Source organism: Calidris pugnax, unplaced genomic scaffold (genome assembly GCF_001431845.1).
Source record: "Calidris pugnax isolate Ruff unplaced genomic scaffold, ASM143184v1 scaffold273, whole genome shotgun sequence".
NCBI classification, from domain to species: domain Eukaryota; kingdom Metazoa; phylum Chordata; class Aves; order Charadriiformes; family Scolopacidae; genus Calidris; species Calidris pugnax.
Window position 1 is genome coordinate 9,205,863 of NW_015094508.1, and position 18,960 is coordinate 9,224,822.

Below are 18,960 nucleotides of genomic sequence, written 5' to 3' on the forward strand. Positions count from 1 at the left end.
ATTTGGTGTTTTTGTGTTAAACGGAATAGGAGAGACTGTTTTGTTTTTTCATAGGTGATATAGTTGTACATAAAGACACTGGTCATTTGCTAAGTGATCTCTTTAAATTATTCCTTCTTCTGATTCTTCCTAGTCTGTTGTTCACTTTTCTGCTTAGATGTTTATTGGTGCCTACGTCTACTGCCGTAGGACAAGCTGTGAATTCATTAAGATCAGCTTTACTTTCTACACCATAAATGGAGTAGGTATTACAGATTCACAGATTCACAGATCCACAGATTCAACAGAGTTGGAAGGGACCTCTAGAGATCATCTAGTTCAACTCGTCTGCTAAGCAGGATTGCCCAGAGCACATTATTCAGGACTGCATCAAGGTGGGTCTTGAAAATCTCCAGAGAAGGGGACTCCACAACCTCCCTGGGCAACCAGGGCTCTGTCACCCTCACTGTAAAGAAGTTCTTTCTCATTTTTGAGTGGAACTTCTTATGTTCCAGCTTGTGCCCATTGCCCCTCGCCCTATTGCTGGAAACCACTGTAAAGAGTCCGGCTCCATCCTCCTTCAACTCACCCTTTAGGAACTTGTAAACATAGGTGAGGTCTCCCCTCAGTCTTCTCTTCTTGAGACTAAAGAGCCCCAGCTCTTTGGGCCTTTTCTCATAAGGGAGGTGCTCTAATCCTTTAATCATCTTGGTTGCCATGTGTTGGACTCTCTCCAGTAGTTCCCTGTCTCTCTTGAACTGGGGAGCCCAGAACTGGATGCAGTGTTCCAGTTGTGGCCTCACCAGTGCAGAGTAGAGGGGGAGAATGACCTCCCTCGACCTGCTGGCCACACTTCTCCCTATGCAGCCCAGGATCCCATTGGCCCTCTTGGTAACAAGGGCGCAGTGCTGGCTCATGGAGATCCTGCCATCCATCAGGTCTCCCAGATCCTTTTCCTCTGTACTACTTCCCAGAAGATCCACCCCTAACCTATATTGGTACCTGGGGTTCTAACTTATTATGTTAACAGTTTCTAAAAGGTTTATACTCCTCGCATATTGCCTTTTTTTGAGCAGTTAAGCAGTAAAGCAGTTATTTTGTTAAAATATTTCTTTGGGCAAAACAAAGCCCACACACTACTGAAAATTGTGTAAAATTGAAAATAGTGATTCGATATTGAAAATTCAGTGTGAAATGAAATGCATAACAAAATAGTCTTTTAATACATACCTTTAATACACACCATTCACACTAATGTCAATTTAGAGATGACAAAAGAAATCTGAAAGCTTATCCAATTAGAAGAATACATAGTGTCTTTCTTACAAGGATTTTTCACATTGGAAGTTGTCACTTTAGATTAGCTTCACTGTTGAAGATGTCTTGGACTTTTTCTGATTTGCATTTCAAGCATCCCTGCAGCAGCAACTTACAAAACCAATCCAGAAACCTACTGAACTGTCACAGGCACATAAAGCCAAGGGAAAGATAGGAATCACTTCAAGAGGGTGATCCATCCAGCAGCTGTGGGTGAATCCAGCCTTTAGCCCAGTTCCATCCAAGTTGTCTTGGCCAGGAAAGACATGGTGAATCATTGAAGGAGAGCACACAGCAGCTCAAAGGCACCTCGTGTGGTTGTGTGCACAATGGTACCTCCCACCTGAGCTGTCATTGCATACCTGGGAGAGATAATCAAAATAGAAGCATATTAATTTTGACCATTTACGTGATCCAATCTTTCTACAGATCTGTGTGTGCAATCACTGTTGTATCGTCTTTACTAAGGCTGATTACAGGCTATATTTTTTCTGCATTCCTTCCTCTAAATCAGCAGAAGCGACAAGGTGGTGCACGAAGGCAAAGGATCTGGGCTATGTAGCAAATCAAGCTGTTGTCAGCATCCCTTACCTCTCGTGCTTCAGTACAATCCTGTGTGGAGACATCATCTAATCATATAATCTAGGAATTAGTACACACAATTCATAATAAAATTGGATGCTACTTTATAGCCTTATTCTATTTATAACTTAAACCATACCCGGCTAAGGAAATCTTCTGAGAATAAAGTTGATGGATTTTAGGAGGTTATTTGGGACGGTCTGCTTGGTAAGCATATCAAGTATGTCTGTCCTGTAGTTTCTTTTGTCAGGTACCTGCTTATGGCCAGTATGAGTTAAGACTCTTGGTCTGGCTAAAAGTGGCCATTGCCACCTAAAATGGATTCTAATAGTTTCTCCTTTCTAGACCATTGTCATCTGTTTGTAATATGCATTTCTTCAACTTGACTCTGCAGAATTTTCATCTGTGTTAGACCATTAGTAACCATAACTTTACTAATGAAGTTATATTTCTACATAAGCATATGCAAAGTAAGACTTTCATTTATCTTGATTGGGTGAGTACAGATTTAGAATTATAAATTTACTTTATACCTTTTGAACATATTTCCAGTAACATTTTACATTACTAGCAAATGATGCAGTTAGTGCAGATGCTAAATATCACCTTGGAATTTGAACATTTAACACCTTTAAGGGTTGTTGTTTAAATAGTGGACAATATCATATCCAAATATATGCAGTATATTTTAGATAGTGGTGATAAGGCACTTGCAGGACTACACACTATTGGAATAGAATGAACATTTTATAATGCAACACTTTTATCAACAACAATGCAACATTTTATCAAAATGTTGTTTCATTAAATGACATAATTTTTTGTTGAAACTGTAATAGAGAAAAAAAATATTTTGTATTCTTACAGATGGAACTTACTTTTTCTCTTCACTCTGGATTAATTTTTTTTATTTGAAAAATATAGTCTTTTATTCAAAAGAAAGCTTAAATGCAGAAAGTAAGATTTGAATTTATTGAGATGTTGCTTTTATTCCCATTAAAAAATTTAAGAGGAAAATTCATAGAGCAGGCAATTAATAATGTTCCACATTGGAACACAGGGGAATAAATGGGATTTTTTGGAAACAGGAGGAAGTTGATTTCTTCACAGTTGTAATCAAAATGATATTTTGAAATGGTCAAGCAGAGAAAGAGATTTTCACATACATATTTTATATTATGTGTGCTTTCTGAGAAGAGCCTGTTAAGTACATTCACTCGTCTACCAACTTTCTTTTCAGTTTCTAGTTTAAGCCTCCAAACTTTAATCTGATTCTTTTAAAGACCCTAGTTACAGTTTCCCATTTCACTTCAGATGAAGGCTCGATGTTAGTTCTCTGAAAAGTAAACGGCTCAGATCCTTTTGAAACTTAAATGTACCATAATTTTTGCTTTCTTTAAAATGGTCTTCTTTAAAAGAGATAATGTCTATAAAACGGAGTTGAAAAGAAAGGACTTCAAAATTATCTTGGAAAAATATACGGCCAGATAATTTTCAGTTCTTGTTACAGCAAAGAAAATAGAAGACTCAAGCCATGAAAGGCTGTGACTCTGGTTTTACCTCTTTCCCAGCAGTTAACCAATTTTATGAGACCTTTTTCATAGGTCTGTTGCTTGAATGTCTGAGTACAAAGTAAAAATGCAGGCCTTATCAGAGGATCTACTCCACGTGACAGAGTAAGATCTGGTTGACTGCTATTACTTTCAACACAATAAGTTTCTGTGCAATCTCAAGTAATGGCTATGTAATGGTCCCATCTTGTTCTCTCTTGTCACATCCCTTCTCAACTATAATTTTCTTTAATTTAAAAGAAACTCCAGTCTTTTTTCTGGTGTAGGTGACAGGGTGATTAAATGCAACAGTTTGACGATGAGAAATGTGTGAACAGGTGGCTGCAGAGTCTCACAGACGCTACAATAAAAAGTTTCATTGTGACAGTCTGTGGCCTTATCAGGTCTAACATGTTAGACATGTCTGCATGCCTCTAGCAGAAAATAAATGTACGGTGATAAGATAATTTTTGATAGCTATGTGTGACCTGAAATTAATTGAACATGCAAAAATTGAGACTTTCAATGGAGACAAATCAGTACTGTGGATTCTCAGCTGCTTTTATCTAGTTTTATCCTTGAGCAATTGAATTTCTGCGACAACTTTGTCAGAAGAGTTCGAGAGAGTTCTCTCTCTCTGACTGCAACCTTGATGCAACTTTTCATTCCTTAGTTTTCTTCTGTTACTCCATTTTGCCTCATATCTCCTTTCTCTTCCAGACGTTTACATCTTTCTGATGCTTACAGGTGTTTATTACAATCTCTGTCACTATCTAAAAGATCAATTAATCATACATATTCTGCTATTCCTTGTCTGCCACAATGTCGGACAGTTCTCTTTCAGGTTTTCTATCGTTTTTGTAAATATTCCTTATCTTAGGCAGAAGAGTTGAGTACAATGTGTTTTGAAATTACCACCACTGGACACATGCATGATTGATGGAGAACATTGGATAGACCTTATAGAGTAACTTATAGAATGTATCAAGTAACTTATACAATAATCAGCACCATGGTTTCCAAGCGATTCTATGACAATGAAATTATAGAAACTTTTATACAACTCTGGGAAAAGAATTTTCAGCTTTTTCTTGATTAACATAAATACAGGTGTGAATAGCACATTTTTTTATATACATAGAGAGAGAATGACAGCAAGATATTCAATAATCAGTAGTAAAACTTGATGTCACCCTAGTAATTTTCCTTGGTCAAAGGTCTAATCTGATTTTATAATTGCAAAAGTAAAATGTGTGAAAAAATCCTTAGCCCTAAATGTTTCTTTTGAGATGCTACATTTATTATATATGCATGAATCAGTAGCACTTGCTCCTCTTCATCAAATATGAATATATAATTGCGCTTTTTGATTCACAGATTAATTAGAATAAATTTGGACAATAACTATGGTTTTGTCATCTTTATGTTTGATGCTAAAATTTCTTTATGTAAAATACACTTGCAAAGCCTGATTGTTCTGCACATAGAGGTGGAGGCAAAATCCTGTTTAATTAAATGGTGACAGGATGCGGCCTACACAGAGGTACTAAAAGCTGTGTGGGAGATTAATGTAAAGTCATCAGTAGTCTGGGGTTTCCTCTGGAGACTGCTCTGTAAATTTAGCCTTAATTGAAAACAGAAAAAAAAAAAAGATCATAAGATTTTTTCTGTTAAGTATAAATGACACGCTAGCTTAAAGTAACCAGCAATTATTTAAAAACTTGTAGAATTATGATGTTTTTATTGCAGTAGAGGAGGAAATCACTAAAAGTGAAGGAGGTATAGGAAGCCTTTAAAATCTAAGAATTAAGATAATAACATAAAATAAGCAGTGTTGATTTCTCTGGTAGTTTAAAAATCTTTAAGTTCTTCATTAACATGCTTGTATTTCAGATGATTGTCATTGATTTCCTGGATAAAGCAGAAACTAGGTGTACACTGTCATAGTTTTTTAGAGAAGAGTTAAACAAAATAAAGAAGGAGTTGCTTACCGGAAAAGCAGCTGCATCATTGCAGATGAATGTAGTCTAGCGTTAGATTCTTTGAACCTCTGGTTAGTACTGAATTTGAATTAGAATCTTTTCTGTGGTTCTGATGACCTCACCTCCCAGGGCTTTTCTTCTTGCCAAATGCCTTCCTGAGTAATGGAATCATGGCTGTGCACATTTTGGGTTCTCTGTTACAGCCATGAATAGAACCTGAGCATCCTGAATTCCAGTTCAAATGTAAGTGGCATTTTAATTACAAGCTGAATTGAAGATCCATTATTTCTTTCATGCTTTTGGAAATACATGCCTGTCATTACACAAAACTTGCTGACAGATGGGAAATCTGTCAGCAGATAAGAAAGGTGACGAATTGCTAGGAGTTGTTAAATTTAAGTAAGAGTTTTCCCTAGATTTGAGGACAGTCCCTTCAATATTGGATTATTTTGCCTATCTTTGAGACACCTAGAATTTGGAAAATTAAAGATATTAAAAAAAGCAGTGAGAGCTATCTATTGAAGACCAAGTAAAGGTGAGTAACAGACCTTCTTGACTTGTGATAAAAAAATCTAGAGAAGTAAAAACTAGCCTCTTCAAGGTATTTTAAGAGAATTGAGTAGCCCAAGATAGTCAGGATAGTAAAGTCAGAGAGTGTGTATTTCAAAGATAATCAAAATGCAATTGTAGGTGTTCCAGTTTTCTATGACCATGTGAGATTTCTGCTTGTTTGCTTGAATGTGTTCCACTGGCAGCTAGGTAGCTAAGAATGATTGAAGTCAGAGAGATCCAAGCCTAAAACTTTTAAATTTGAGTGTAGACCTTTGGAAAGCTGTCATCCAATTGACAATACAATATTTCTTTCAGTCTCAGAGTGCTGGCATAATCAGTAAGAAAAATTTGCAAAGCCTCTCTAGAATGCTTTCTGATGAGCCCTGATGATAGTGGAGGATAACAGAAGTTATATTCATGGTAGTTCTGTAATACATCCCTAGCATTTAATACTGTCTTTTGCATCAATTCATGAGATGTTATTAGCATTACAATGAGAGGAATCATTTTCAGTGCCCTCTTTTGGCTTTGAATCCTATTTAGAAATCCAATAATAAATTTTTTTTTTGCTGATCATCAGTGTGATTCCAGAATGTAGGACTGGCAGCTTTAACACAGGGAACTCAATGTTATCTAGTCTGTTTAATTATAAATTAAAACAACTTTTAAAATACAGATAGCTTGGAAAGGTTATTAGGAAATTCCCCTACGCTCCATTAAAAATGTGAAGATAGTTGGAGAAATCCTTTTACTCTGCAAAACACAGAAAATTAAATTTATACACCAAGATTATAAGGGTGATAATGGTTTTACCATGAAGCACAGTGAAGACAAGCAAAGAAATCTCATGGAAAAGATATGCTACCAGTTTTTCACCTTGTGTCAGGGCTAATAAAATGTGCATAGACTATTACTCAAGTAACACAGAGTACCAAGGAACTGTAATGAGAATAAGTAAATGATGCTGTTGAAATTGTTTAAATTACTATAATTCCTCTTGTATAGCATTTTCCATAGGAAAGATCAAATGCTATATCATGCTTAATAGCTGCATAGTTACCTAAACAAAAGCGTATTTATTATATGGTATGCTTAACTAAAAATTAAAAGGGCATATTACAACCTAATGAAGAATGCAACAAAGCAGAAATGTTGTTACTACTATTAGAACAGTGGCAGAGTATGAACTAGGAATAAGAACTTCACTTAGATGATACAGTTGCATCTTTTGTCTCTCCATGATTTCAACTGAAACTGCCAACACTTTATATTTATTACAACATTTACTGTCAGCAATTGTTTCAGTAATTAAAGCAGTAAGTGGATTATGATTTCTTACCCAGTACTATATCTCAGTCAGAGAAATCATAGTTATTGAGCTACTGGTGGTGGTTTTTCTTTCAGTATTAAATGAATATTAGCTATCCATCATGAATAGAATGAATAGAATCCAAACCAGATGATTTCATCGCTTGAGTGATCGGTGGCACTCAAAGTCCTGGTTCCCTGAAGTGTGAGCTGTTTACTTGTTTGCAGAACCTGAGGAAAAAAATTAGTGCTCCATATTTTATAATACCTAGCAGATTGTAAGAAAATAAACCTGTACTTAATTTATTCTGTACGTAGATATTACAATATTTGCTGCTGAAAATGCTGGTGAGAGGAAACAAAGGGTTGAAGAAAACTATTTGGGTGCTAGCTGAAGTGATAATACAGTATCAAAGCATTCCACCATTTTTGTAAGATAATTAACTTGAAAAACATGGCATTTTACTGTGCAGTTATCTATGAGATCTAAGACATTTGTCTCTGGAGGGCAGTACTCTTTTTATGCAAGTGATTCATTTGACAAATGTGAAAGAATTTTCAGCCAATGAATTTCATATTTTCGGTGCATAACTAAAACTGATATATTATACAGGCTACAGGCAAATATTACAATTCAAATAACATTCACTTGTAGATCAATTATGAGCTGAACAATCCAAGGTTCAATCAAGAGAGCAGAAAAACCTCCTAGTGGTTCTAGCTGGAGGACTATCAAACCAAAATGAACTAAGCTTAGTAAACAAAACCATTAATATCACCAGGATATTTTCTGCAAATATGAGATGCACAAGTAGCAAATGACAATTTTGATAAATAACACTTCAAAACTTTTTTTATATCTCCAGTTAATATCCTTCAATAAAGGCCTTTACTTTGGAGAATTACAGATGGGAAATTAAATTGGCAATATTCACACTCATTTACCCGAATTAATGAATGCTACTTTTGCCTCTATCCTTCATTTAAATAATCCACTGACACGCAAAATTACATTTTACTATTCAAACTGTTAATATTTTTGATTCACAAAAGCAAGTAATTAAGAAGCTTTTTACTGGAAATATCATTTGTTAAGGTAATTTACTTCTATATGATTTACTTGTTCAAAAATAATTTATTGAAAAAATGACTGATATTGATTCCTAACTTTATAATTAAAAAATATGTAGTTTCTGCTGTGTTAGAGATTTCAACACTTTAATTAGTTTCAATGCATTATATTTTTAAATTTTGGTCTGTGACTGACAAAGTTAAGATTAGGTACATGTTAATTAAGCTGTCCAGTAATTGAAATACATTATATAGGAGAATGTAATTCTCTTTTGAATGCTGTTTCCAAGAAGCAAATAAACTCTATTATTCATTCTAATGATGGTGGAAAGATCTACTGTTTCACTTGAAAAAAAATAAAATAAAAAAATCCATGAGTATTTTTAGGAGGCTTTGAGAGTAATTAACTGAAATCTATTGGCATGAGCCTTCCCATTCATTTGCCTGCTTACCACCTGAGAACAGTCAACTGAAATACAGGTATTTGCTGCAACATGACTATTCTAAAGCTTATTTTAAAAGCATTGTTATTTTTACTCTCTATTTTGCTTTATAACGTTGGAGGAAACTGCTAAAGCTTTTATGAGAGCTTGAAGGAGTTAAGGGGATGTAGACAGAAAAATATCTGCTTAAAACAGTTATTTCAAGGTTAGCCCTACCAAAAATGTTGGTTCAGTTGAATTAGTGGAATACCTAGTAACTTTTTTGTCTTTTTAAGTGAAATTAAATAGCAGAAGTATTTCAGACATGAGGGGGATTCAGTAATCCAAATCATTATTAGAAATTATGAAATAATTAATACAAGGAGTAGCAAGATTTAGATATACTTTGACTAATACAAAAGAGCCAAAGAATTATAGTGCCTAGTTCCAAAAACAATCTTATCCAGCTTTATGTAAATACACAATTTTTTACCAATTAGAATTTAAACAGTCTCAAATTTTTTAGCACCATTTCAAGAGATTAGTTAAAACATGAAATCACGCAAAACTCATGGTTCGACTTAATCAAACTTCGAGTTTGATTAAGCACTTCAGTTCTTTTTTGTTTTGCTTTGGAAATTTTTCTTAGTGCTTGTTAGTCCAGTTTAGTTTTATGCTTTCTCACTGAGAACTGAGTGAAAGTACATTTGAATGAGGTTTGCCTTTAATTGTGGGTTTTCTACTTTGTAGGAGTCGGAGTAAAATTAAGAGGGTTTAACGCTCTGCAAGCCTTATAGGAATGAAATGCTCCTAAACCCCTGCTAACTGAAGTAATTTTGTTTCATACAAGTGCACCCTTAATAAAAAATCTTGAATGCCACACACATTCCTTTGCTTGAAGTGAGCAGATCAATAATTCAACTGATAGAGTGGAAAATAAACTGGCGAAGCACCTTTATCCTTCAGACCTTATTCAAAATGGCTAGATTCCCAATTTGTGATTTTTCCACATCAATGGATGGTGTGTAGTTGTATTCTTTGGGAACTACTTTGGAAACAAAGTTTGAATCAAGGTAGCACCATTGCCTACTGCTACAAAAGGAAGAAACTCCACAGAGGCTCTCTCAGGGCTTACGCTTCATGTCATCTGCTGCCGTGGTGCAGTGGAGAAGAGGAGGTAGTGGGAAGAGCACTAACTGTGCTAAATCCCTCCTCTCTTGCTCCTGTGCTATCCAACTGGGAAAGTAATAACTGTTGCTGTTGTTTCCTCCTCCAGCTGCAAATCAAGGCAGTCAAGGGAATGTTTTTAAGATCTGCCCCCTTTCACGTTTGGTAATTATATAGCACTAGCGAGAATCTAGCTTGTGATTTCTAGTGTGCTTCTGAAATAGACTGAGCCTTTGCTCATTGCTCTAAGTGGGAGGTTACATGAAATTGTGATCTTAGTGGGTGCAAAATGCCTTTCATCTCAGTCAGCTCAGCTTTTCATCAGGAGAGTTCTGCATCAGCCTGCGGGTGTCAAAGCCCAGACTTTAGCTGTGTCTGTCCATGTACCAGCAGTATCAAACACATGGTTCGTACATACTTGACAGATTTTATATTACCTGGGTAAGAGGAGAGGGTTGGCTTTGTGTGTCAGGATATTTCTCTTCTGTGTGGCTGGGTTGTGATAAATGTATTCTGCAGTACTAAACTCAGTGCTTTAATATACAGAACAAGAATATAGCCTATACAGAAAGACTGGGCTCTTGTAACCAAAATTTTTATAAGTTCAAAGAAGCATCCTTCTAGTGTACGCACTCTCTATAAGAAAGAGAAACTGTTCGCTCACAAGGAACTGTTAGCTTTGGGTTTGTATTCAGATTTGAAAAGCCGTGTAGTAGTCTGTATTTCAGTAAATACTTGAATTGATATTATTTCTATTTTAATTTATACTATAAATAAATTTGGTATTTATACCACACCTATTCTAAGAAAAGTGGATCTTTGAATCAATTGTGACTGAACACAGGGAAAGTTAAAGAACACTAAAAAATATGATCTGTAGGGTAATAAATTAAGCATTTTAATTATGCTTATGTGTAGAAGGCACTAGATTAGATAGCTAATGAAATTACAGTGTTGGGGTATTTTCAAAGCCAGAAGATGGTAGTCCTTGCAAAAAAAACTGTATCAAAAATAAGTCCCCATGGAGCTACCTTCAGGAATATCTGTCTGCAAACTGTAAAAGCAGCCTTCCTAATAGGCAATAAGCATCAAACCTGCCTAATTACACCATTTTAGATTAATTCCATTTTTATCATATTCATAGTTATTTTAGTAGAATTAAATTATGCAGTCATTCCATAATTTAGAAATAGCATTCAACAAAAAGGACTATTGATTGTTAATTTCTTTCTGCAATAGGGGTTTGGACTATATATTGAAACAGACAGTGCTCTTACCATAACTGTCTCTTTCTTTGCAATGGTAAAGAAGTTAATGATTAATGTGAACACATTCTGCAAGTACATTATGTGAGACTTTTATGGCTATGTTCTTGTTATATTTTCTTTTTCTGCAACTTTTAGTTCTACATCTAACAACATATTCTACATTTAATCAGACCTCTACATTTTAAAGCACTCAATTTTTAGCTCTTTAATAATTCATATTTTGAATTGATTTAGAGAATGATGATATACTAAATTCCTTTTCCATTGCTAGCACCAGGAATGTGTTTCTGCTTCATGAGCCAGATATGATAAAAAAAATTATATGAAGAGCTAGTGACTGTCCTCTATATCTGAAACTCTATCTTAGTGGACTTAAAAGAACTTGGTGAAACTCTATGGTTATGTGTAAAATATAGTACAGTTTCTTAAGTGGCATTGTGCTGAATTATAACAGGATTTCTACCAGTGCTGTAGTCAGTGAATACTACTGAACAAAATTTATCATCATCTAACCTGCATGTTTTAGCGTTGGTTCATTTCTTTAATAGACAATGCAAGTGATTTTCTCTCACTTTACCGCAGTTTACAAGGTATGTAAACTATTACAGAAATATTTTCTCTGACATGAAGTGGGTGGATGTTACTAGTTTCCTAATGAAATTTCGGTATATTTTCTTTTCTGATCCCATTATACTTGTTATCTCTTTAATATCCTGACCTTCAATGTTAGGTTTTTATCTCAATTTTCAATTATTATTATTGCACTTCGACAACATACTTCCCTTATATTCATCCCAAAAATAAAATACAGGGGTTTGTAAGGACTGCATGTCCTTATTAGTCCAGGAAATGAAGGGACAAAATAAGATGCTCCCAATTATTATCTGTATGTCAGAATTACTTATCTTCACTGTAGTATCATCATAGATATCTGTTAAGAACTGCAGTGCCATTCTGAAGAGTTAGAGGTACAATAGTTTATCTAGTACACTATTAATGCTACAAGCTTCAGCTGAACAGAGCCTTCAAAATATTGCCAAAAACTTGGTAAAAAAAGATACAAAAGCAAATAAAATTGTTATTTTTTTAAACAAGATTCTTCCTATTTTTCTAAGTATTTCTTGAAAGGAAGGACATGTTTTTAAAAAGATATGCGGGAGGTTAAGAATCCTAGCTAACTTAAAATGATATTTTCTTATGAGGTAAAATGTTACATTTTATTTTATGGATTTCTGCACATTTTGGTGTGATGCACACAGAGAGTTCTGAGATTCTAATACAGGGTTAATAGGTGGGTACAGATGGAGCAGTAGTTTTCATATTCAAGCCTCCAGCTCACTAGGGAGGTTCCAGTCTCCTGTGAAGAGGCTCAGGCAAGTTCCGGGAAAATGAAAAGAAATGTATTTTTCTAAATAATTTCCAGTTACAACTCTCAAATGTAGAATGTTCTGTTGCTATTGAGTCTTCAGCAGAATTAGTACTTTTGAGGATTCTGTGGTGAAATAAGGTATGTGAATAAGAGAAAAAAAATTGCCTTAACTTCATATAGGCAATATTTACAAAAAGGTATTGTATACATTTTTTCTTTTTTTTTTTTTTTCATAAGATAAAACTGCTAGGTCCCATTTATAGCATATTTTGCAGGGAAGTGTAAACATTCTGTGCTTTAGGAATAAAATATTCCGGTGGTGTCTCAGTACACCAGTGTAATAAACAACTGGTCATACACATGTTATTTTTAAAATTTAAATATAAAGATTAGTAGGTGACTGGAATGAAACTCAGATATTTATCTGTAATTGAACATCTGCGTTAATTCTATGCCATGTCTTGTGCTCTGTCATTCAGTTTCCACTTGTGTAAAATACAGGTAACAACATCCTATCTGTATTTTTTGGATGAAGTGGGTGAAAAACACTATGCAAATGCAAAAGCCTGTTATTCTTGATAACATAATACTGTTGCTAATTATAAAATAGGTATACAAATGGAATACACCAATTCTATAACTAACAGATAGGTATTACAGTAGATGTATATTACTCTTCCTTATTATAAAGCATTTTTAAAATGAAACCTGGGTAAGCCTGTGTTGGGTTTGCAAAGCAAGGTTTTGGTAGTGTGGGCTCTACAGGGGTGGATTCTGTGAGAAAATGCCAGAAGCTTCCCCTGTGTCTGACAAAGTCAGTACCAGCAGGCTCCAAGACAGATCCACTGCTGGCCAAGGCTGAGCCCACCAGCAATGGCAGCAACGCTTCTGTGAGAAGGCATTTGAAAAGGGGGGGAAAAACTGCTGCACAAAGGAAACTGCAGCCTGGAGAAAGGAGAGAGAATAGGTGAGGGAAATATCTCTGCAGACACCAAGGTCATTGAAAAAGTAGGGGGAAGAGGTGCTCCAGGCACTGGATAGAGATTCCCCTGTAGCCTGTGGTGAAGAAAATAGTAAGGCAGGCTGTCCCCCCCCCGCAGCCCATGGAGGTGAACTGTGGAGCAGATATCCACCTGCAGCCTGTGGAGGACCCCAACCCATAGCAGGTGTATGCCCAAAGAAGGTGGTGATCCCATGGACAGCCCATGCTGGAGGAAGCTCCTGGCAGGACCTGTGGCCCCGTGGAGAGAGGAGACCATGCTGGAGCAGGTTTGCTGGCAATTCTTGTGACTCTCACGTGAGAGCAGTCTGTTCTTGAAGGACTACATCCTGTGGAAGGGAGCCATGCTGGAGCAGTTTGTGAAGAACTGCAGCCTGTGGGGTGGAGAAGTTCTCATGTTGGAGAAGTTCATGGAGGACTGTCTCCATGCTGGAGCAGGGTAAGGATGTGAGGAGTCCTTCCCTGAGAAGGAAGGAGCAGCAGAGACAACGTGTGATGAACTGACCACAACCCCCATTCTCTGTCCCCCTGTGCTCCTTTTGGGGAGAAGACAGAGAAAATTAGAAGCAGTGTTGAGCCTGGGAAGAAGGGAGAGGTAGGGAGAAGGTGTTTTAAGATTTGGTTTTATTTCTCATTGCCTTACTCTGATTTGTTTGGTAATAAATTAAATCAAGTTTCCCCAAGTCCAGTCTGTTTTGCCCGTGACAGTAACTGCTGAGTGATTTCTCCCTGTCCTTATCACGACCCACGAGCCTTTCATTATAGGCTCTCCCCTGTCCAGCTGAGGAGGGGAGTAATAGAGCAGCTTTGGTGGGCACCTGGGATCCAGCCAGGGTCAAGCTATCTGTACAGAATAGGGATGGGGTCGCAGAAACTGATCTGGCTTTGTGAGATCCAAGTGTAACCAACTCTTTTCCACTGGAGGTTATGATCTCTGTGGTAAACTATTGGCTTCACTGGTCTCTAACTTGGTGGAATTTTTTTAGGGTGTATCATTTCACAAAACTTGGAGAGTGGGCAGAAGAACCATTTAACCAGCAGAACCAATGAAGAGATGGTCTGCAGTTTGTGAGGAGAGAAAGACGGTCTAGGCCAGTTAATGTGGTTGTACTGCATGCAGAATAATTAATCTGATTACTCTGTAGGAACCCTGTTTTTGTAGGTGGAGACTCAGAGAAGGTTTTGAATACTCTTAAAAAGAGTATTGATGAACTATTGGATTTATTTCACTTCCAGAAACTTGGTGATTATTTTCTGTATTGGCAATTATAATCACTACAAAACTGAAGCTGATCACAAATGCTATATGGCAATGTAAAACTAAGGCTTTGCTCTGTGACTCTTGTCAAGCAAAACTTTCTGGGTGTTTGAGCACAATCACACCATGCTGTTCTGTAAAACAGATCACTGACTTGGGCTAGGTCAATTCAGCAACCTGTAAAACTGCCCCGTTAGTGATAGGGTCTACAGCACCCTTCTGCATGCTGCTCTTCTGCCATACATAAGTAAGGAATTGTTGCATGATAAGAATTACAGGTCTCAGACTGTCTTGGCCACTGATGCCAGTCATCTCTCTCTAACAACCTTAACTTTCTATCTTATCTTTCTATCTTATTTCAGTTATATGACAATTGTCATTATTTCACTCAGATGTCTTTCTGTAGCATTAATACAGAAAAAAAAAAGTAAAATGTGTTTCAAAGTACACAAAAACTGTTCATTCTTAAAACAATCCACTATATTAGTCACTGTCATCATAAGAATTAACATATTAGAGATGGACTTCCTAATACTGTGTTCATTTTAAATTGCGGGTCTCTTAAGACTAGTTATAGTTACAGTTTAAATTGCATTATCTGTGGTTATGGATTAAGATTAAAGTTTAAAACAGCAATACAGTTATAACACTGCAAAATTATTACATTTTTCATATCAAAATATCCTTTTAAGATTGACAGCATACCTGTTTCTTAAACCAAGGGCAGGTGAAAAGGTAAAAGAAACATGGGATAAATTGAAATAAAAAAGACAGGAAACTGATTATGAACTAGAAAGCAACCAGTATAGCTATATTTAATCAGTCTTCATAATGCCTAAAAGTTGTCCCATGTGGCCTATGTGAAGGACTGGAAAACTCCATAAATGCTGAACTAAAAGGTGCCCATTTATGATATACTGTCCCTATCTGTGTCTATAGCTGGTTCTCTTCTTCCTGATTTCAGGAGAAAAGCCAAAAAACTAGCAGGGGTGGACTCCTACCAAAAATGGCTGTCAGCAAACCTATCTTAGATTACATCAGTATATACACTAATGCAGTTTACACTACTGACCTGAATTCAAACAAGATAGCCTAGAGAAAATTTATTTACTTTCATGCAAGTCTCATTGGCATGAAGCTACAGCAAGGTTTCTGTACAAGAACAAAAAAAAAGGAAACACTCCCACACACAATTCCCCTGCACCCTTCAAAATTATTTTTTTCTGAAAAGAATTCTTGTAGTTGCCTAGATGAATTCTGATGCAGTACTTTCCATTCTACTTGCAAAAGTATTGGCAGAGTAATATAGATAAATTTGTACTTCTGTTGCCTTCTCTGTGTTTCTTGGAGCTAATTTTTTTATTATTATTTTAAATGCTAATATGCTTTGATTATCTGTCAATTTGTACTTGGTGTCTAGAACAGTTAGTATACTCTGAAAATATTGGGTTGAATGGTGAGTATCAGAAGTGCCCTTATAAATTCAGATACATAAGATCAGATCCAAAGGGCAATGCCAGTGTGACTATAAGGCTGCTGTTATTCATTTGTGGATAGTCATGATGGTTAAGTGAAATCTTTGCCATTTGAGAAAAGGTTAACGTTACACCCATCCTTAAGAAAGGCAAGGAGAATGAAAGTACTATATAGTGATCAGACTCACCTCAGCTGCTGGAAAGGTCTAAGCACATCTCTGAATCTATTTCCAGACCTCCAAAGGACACGAAGATAGTCAGGACTACTCAACTTACAGATTTGCCAGGGGCAAATAATGTTTGATTGACCTGACTGCCTTCTACACTGAAAAGACTGTGAGGAAGGGAATAGAGAGTGTAATGTACCTTCAGTTTCTTAAGGCTTTTGAAACAATCCTCAAAAACATTCTCATTTGGAAACTAAGGAATTCTGGACTGGGTGAACAGATTGTTAGCTGGGATCAGAGTGTAGAGAACGGTGTGCCCATATCTGACTGTTCGCTGGTAATGAGCACATCACATGAAAGGCTGATCCTAGAGCCCATGTTGAAGTGCAGAGGACAACCTGAAGCACTGGCACAGGCCGACAACTGAGGGACTGGGTCACAGCCCTGCTGGAAAGGACCTGGGGGCTTTGATGGGTGGCAGGGTGGCCAGCAGTCAAACAGTGCACCCTTCCTCATAGATAAAAGTAACTACGTGCCAAAGTGACTGTAGCCAGTGGGTCAAGAGGAATGCTGGGAGCCCAGGAGGGGACCACCAGGATGTAGGGGCCTGAGCACAGGATCAGTGATGAGCGCTTGAGGGGGCTGAGCTTTCTGGAGTCTGCTGTGGAGGAGGAGAAAGGCGATCTAAAGGCAGCCTGCAGCTCCTCGAAGGGTAGTTGCAAAAGACAACAAGTTTAAGCTCTTCTCACCGGTGACATGCTGTTTAAGGAGGGCCGAGGCCCCTGACTGGGAGATTCAGATTGAACCTTAGGAAAATCTTCTTTGTTAGGAATGTGGTGCAGCACAGGAGCGGGTTGTCCATGGAGGCTGGGGAATTTCTGTTTTTGAAGGTTTTTGAGAATCAGACCAACCTGTGGCTGACGTGATCTAGTGTGGATACTATTTTGAGTGTGACGTCGGGACTGGACAGCCTCCAAACAGCATTTTTGTGATCCTGTGAAATTGTACTGAGATTGGTCACAGAAGCTGTGTCTAGTTTTAAGAGAGTAGAATGAACTAGCAATTGTGAAATACAGTCCAGTTGCAATATGGGAATGAAGGTAAAGAGAGGGGAAAATTACTTCTCTGAGTTTTTCATGGATTTGCATCCTATATGCCTATATTCCTATATGCAATTATCCCCATTGTTTATTTAATTTTGGATATCATTCTCTCCTCTCGTTTCAGTCTTTCTTCATCCATCTTCTTCTGATTTCTCTGTCCCATACATGCTGTCAAAACTGTCATGGCCTGCTACAGTTGGGGAAGTGGCAACATTTTAAGATGTCTGGCTTGAAAGTAGTCTTGTATTTTTTTGATAACTAGCAAGACAATCAGAACTTGATAAATGTACGAGTTTAAGCTCGTTTCCTTGAATGGAACTACTCCTGTGGCTCTCTCCTAGTATTTACAGCGTTTATTACCACTTACGTTGTTTGAAATTTGTTGGTGTAACCAAAAGTTATAACAGCAGGAAAGAAGAAATGAAGGGATGACAGATGTTTATCACGATTATCTAAGAAAGTACTACTGGATTGGAAAAACAGACTGGGAGTTTTGCCCAAAAAGAAGCTTGGATGTACATGGTTGGAGGGTAACTCTTGATTTCAGGAGTGCTGTGTATCTGGGAAAACAGGCTAATTTTTAAGATGGCAAGTCGAAAAAAAATGTATCCACATGTTAAAGAGTTGGCATAGGTGTATATTTGTGTTAATAAGAAATTAAGAAGTTTAGAATGAAATTTATGAAGTTTAAAGTGATTGCAGATCTGTGATGGAAAGGGAAAAGGATGGCAAGAGCAATTTTGTGATTGAGGAAGTAGAAGTTGTGCATTAAGCTAATCAGAACAGTCTAATGAGAAGATGAACATTGACTGGAATAAAATACATGTTTTTGTAAAGATACTGCAGGAGAGAGATTTTTGCAATGCATTCTTGCTTAAAACTGATATTCTGGCAAATAGAATAAGAAAGACCAGACAAATACATACACATAGTTTTTCAAATGAACACCTGCATGGGTTTTTTTCATATTTTGTCAGGAGTGTAGTGATTTTAACTCAGTCATGAATAAGAAGTGTTAGATTTTAGAATGGAACCACAAATGACAAATACAAATTCTACTTTAAAAAAGAAAAGGCAAGGTGGGGGGGAAGACAACTTTAAAAAAATGCAACTTCTTTCAGTTCTGGATTATTGATTGTACATGAGCACAAAAGAATGTGAAACGTAGAACTAATTGAAAAATGTTTTTTAGGGTGAAGTTTCTGTTCTGTAAATTCTTTATTTTTTTCTGCGGCAGTTACAAACTCCTGAAACTAGTGGTTTAAAATGTAGAAGCCTCTCTGTAGCAGTAGGCGCAGCACCGCTATAATTAAACCTTCCTCGCTGTGATTTACAGCCAGTCTTACTCGCAGGGGGGAGAGAGCTTACTCATCGGTGGAGATGGCAGGCC

General features: G+C 36.8%; 1 protein-coding gene and 1 long non-coding RNA gene across 2 annotated transcripts in view; one reads left to right on the plus strand and one right to left on the minus strand.

Moving 5' to 3' along the window:
- Positions 1-18,960, plus strand: part of PDE4D (phosphodiesterase 4D) — a 623,750-nt gene that overhangs the window by 182,232 nt on the left and 422,558 nt on the right. The window lies entirely within an intron of this gene.
- LOC106901914 overlaps positions 1,194-18,960 on the minus strand; it is an 18,745-nt gene continuing 978 nt past the window's right edge. The window contains exon 2 of the long non-coding RNA XR_001414401.1: positions 1,194-1,658. This is a non-coding gene — a long non-coding RNA (uncharacterized LOC106901914). The remainder of the gene's footprint in view (positions 1,659-18,960) is intronic.